Raw genomic sequence first — 4,042 nt, 5'->3', positions numbered from 1 at the left:
AATTATTTTAAAGAATAACAACTGTTCTACTATATATAGATAAAAATTATAAAATTTATAAGGTGTCATCTATGGTGCCTAGTTGTGTGATTATTCCAAGTTGATATGTAATGATGCAATACGTAGTGAATTGACTAACAAATTTGACCGCATGTGGCTAATATTGAGGCATGGTAACTCTGCTAATTAAGAATGATAACTTTGAGTGTGCGTATTTAGTCTAAACAATCAATTAAACTTATACAAAAATAAAAGGAATTATTTGTAAAATTTAAATTACAAAAATGTTATTTGTAAATTAATATCAACCACTAAAATCAGCTATCAATGTATTTATGTATAAATACATGTGTGATTTAATTTATTTTTAATGTGTATTTATATTTCAACATATATTTTATATTAGTAGCTAATTTTAGTAACTGATTTTAATGTACACGTAGCATAACCTTTTAAATTAACACAAGAAGTTTTGATGAAAAAATAAATAAAAAACTAGATGAAAGAAGAAAATGAAAAAATTGAAAATAAAAAAATATCATCAATAAAAAGTAAGTAATACAAAGATATCTGATAAACCACTATTTTATGGTTTATTTTGTATTGAATTTAGTGGATTTTATCCATTATTCTCACACTTATTCATATAATTCGCATGTTTTACATTTTCCTTCCTAATTTTGTGCCATGATTGAAAACATGCTTCTTTAGCCTTAAATTCTCTAATTTTAATCTTCTCTTATTACAATTCGATGTCGTGATATGTTTGTTAAGTGTTTTCAGGGTTTATAGGGCAGGAATGGCTTAGAGGATGGAAAGGAAGCATGCAAAAGTGAAAGGAATACAAGAAATTAAGGATTTCAGAATCTGGTAGTGACGCGCACGCATGGGCGACGCGTACGCGTGACCAGTGCAACAGACATACAACGTGTACGCGTGGTTGACGCCTACGCATGGCCAGTGAAAAGTCCAGCGACGCGTACACGTGGCTGACGCGTATGCGTGACGAGCGTCACGTGCTGCATTAAATAGAATTCGGTAGGGGCGATTTTTGGGCTGCTTTTGACCTAGTTTCAGGCCCGAAAATACAGATTAGAGGCTACAGAGTGGAGTAGGAAGGGGGGATCATTCACTTTTCATTCATTCACAATTTTTAGGTTTAGATGTAAGTTTCTAGAGAGAGTGGCTCTCTCCTTTCTCTAGGTTTTAGGGTTTTTAGTCTTGTTCCTTCTCAAATTCAGATTTCTACCTTACTTTAATTTAGTTTCTCTTCTACTTTTATTTGTTCTAGTACTTTAGTTTATCTATTTCTCTCGTTGATTTCTTTATGTTGTCAATTTATTTTATGAATTCTTCTTGTTTTCTTTAATCCATATTAATGCAATTTATGTTTCCATATTTATGATTGCTTTCTTTAATTTGTTGTTATTGTTTTCCCTTACAATTGTTAGTCTTAGATTTTGCTATGTCTTGTTAGTTTTCTATGTTTCTATTTTGTGCCTTCCAAGTATTTGATAAAATGTTTGGTTGGATTTTAAATTAGATTTTTGTATTCTTAGCTTGGATTGAGTAATTTGAAGACTCTTGAATTGTTAAAGTCTCTTGTTGGTTGGTGATTGAAAGTTGCTAGTTGGCTTGAGCTTCACTAACTCTAGTCTTTGATTAGGACTTGTGAACTCAAGTTGATTTTCTCACTTGACTTTCCTTCAATTGCTAGAGGTTAACTAAGTGAGAGTAATTTGCAATTACCATCACAAGTGACAATGATAATGAGGATAGAAATTCTGATTCTCAACCCTTGCTAGGACTTTTCTTAGTTGTTAGTTATTTTATTATTATTTGCATTCCTTGCTTATTAAACTCAAAACCCAAAAAGATATAATCTCATAACCGATAATAAACATACTTCCCTGCAATTCCTTGAGAGACGACCCAATGTTTAAATATTTCGGTTAATTTTATTGAGTTTACTTGAGTGACAAACAATTTAAACATTGACCGAGGATAATTTGTTGGTTTAGAACTATACTTGCAATGTGACATTTTTGTGAAAAATTTTTACCGACAATTTTTTCTCCGTCAATATCCCCTTAAACAGCTCCTTTCGTGTCCGATCGTGTTCGGCGTAGGCAACCTTCTTCTGAACTGTTTAGACAAATAACTCATCAATGACAAATTGCAAGCCAAAATCCAAACCTATTTTGACAAAAAAAAAAAACTTAACCCATGTGGAATAACAAAGAAAAGGAAGCACTCTTCTTCAACCTGGAAACAACTCAGAGCACCAACCACGGTCACTTTCAGCAGTTACTCTCTTCTACTTCGGATACTCAAACAGCCTGGAAAAACTCAATGACGCTGATCCTATAGTACAGGAAACTATCAAACGCCTTTTGCAGACGGACCAGTGCCACATTCTTCCACTTCTTCAACCATTAACACATTGCTGAGTTTAAAATCAACTTCCACCTTTAGCCATGGCTATAGTGAATAAGGCCACAACATTCAACACATAACCAGCGTGGCCTTCTCCCACTTCGAGCTGATTTTGTCCAACGATGTCCGTTGTGCATCTCGTCAATTTTCGGTGGACCCCGACCATACCATTTCTTTCCCAAAGCCATTTCACAAATTGACATTCTTATCTTTTGGGACATCACTTATTTACAAAAATATCTTTGCAGTAAATAAAAAACAGTTATTATATTTAGACACTTAATACAAGTTAAGGACACCAATGCATACTCTATCTGTCACCATTTTATTGGTTAGTCAACCGATAGTCACCGCTAGGCACCATTATCGCGGCCACCAGAGTCGCAGCCAACTTATAATGTATGATTGTGATGGCAATGATAGTGTTGTTGTAGTTAGTTTTTCTCTTTTTTTGGTTTATTAGTTGTTTTCTTATGGATGTTTTAAATTTTAAATATAGATATAAAAAAAAGATATATTAAAAAAATATTTTCCTGAAAATATTTTTAAATTCAATATGTGTTTAAATTTATTTGAAAAAGAGAAATATTTCACTAGATTGCAACATATTTTATGTATATTTAAAAACGAAAAAGATTCCAAATTTTCTAATCCTAGTCGTTATGATTTTTTGTAATATGTATTCTGTCCAACATATAATTCAAAGCAAAGAATATTTGTTTTCTACTTTAGATATGGATCTAATGTTTTTTTTAAGATTTATAAATATCATTTAATAATTTTAATATTTTTAAATTTTTTTTAGGACAATTTATCCAAATAAATAAAGTAGATGAAATCTTTACTCAAATACACAAAACAGAAACATGTTACGTGCATGTACAATTTTCCATTTCTATGTAATCCGTGGGAAGCAACCACGGTTTCTAATTTCTACATAAACCGTGGCTGCCTAGGACGGATTATAATTGTTTTGTGTTGTGTGTAAACCGTGGCAAGTAGCCACGGATTACAAAGGGAAGAAGGAAGCCATAAACCGTGGCAGGCTCCCACGGTTTATGAAGATGGCTAGATAGTGATAAAACGTTGTGGGAGGGAGAGGGAGAGGGAGAGGGGCTGATATACTCATTAATAAAAAAATAAGAAATATTAGATACGTTTTTATCGAATAAGATATAAAAAAAATTAATCTTTTTTTTTCTTTTTTTCCACTCAAATTCTGAAACTCTTCTAATGGATAGTACTGACTACTGATCAGTATATCAGTCCCTCTCCCTCTTTCTTCCACAACGTTTTATTACTATCTAGCCATCTTCATAAACCGTGGGAACCTGCCACGGTTTATGGCTTCCTTCTTCTCTTCGTAATCCGTGGCTACTTGCCACGGTTTACACACAACAAAAAACAATCATAATCTGTCCTAGGCAGCCACGGTTTATGTAGAAATTAGAAACCATGGTTGCTTTCCACGGATTACATAGAAATGAAAAATTGCACATACACGTAACATGTTTCTGTTTTGTGTATTTGAGTAAAAATTTCATCTACTTTATTTATTTGGACAAATTACTCTTTTTTTTATGTAAAAAAAAAAAAAAAATCAATG

This window comes from Arachis ipaensis, chromosome B06 (assembly GCF_000816755.2).
Source record: "Arachis ipaensis cultivar K30076 chromosome B06, Araip1.1, whole genome shotgun sequence".
NCBI lineage: Eukaryota > Viridiplantae > Streptophyta > Magnoliopsida > Fabales > Fabaceae > Arachis > Arachis ipaensis.
This window is presented reverse-complemented; position numbering follows the sequence as displayed.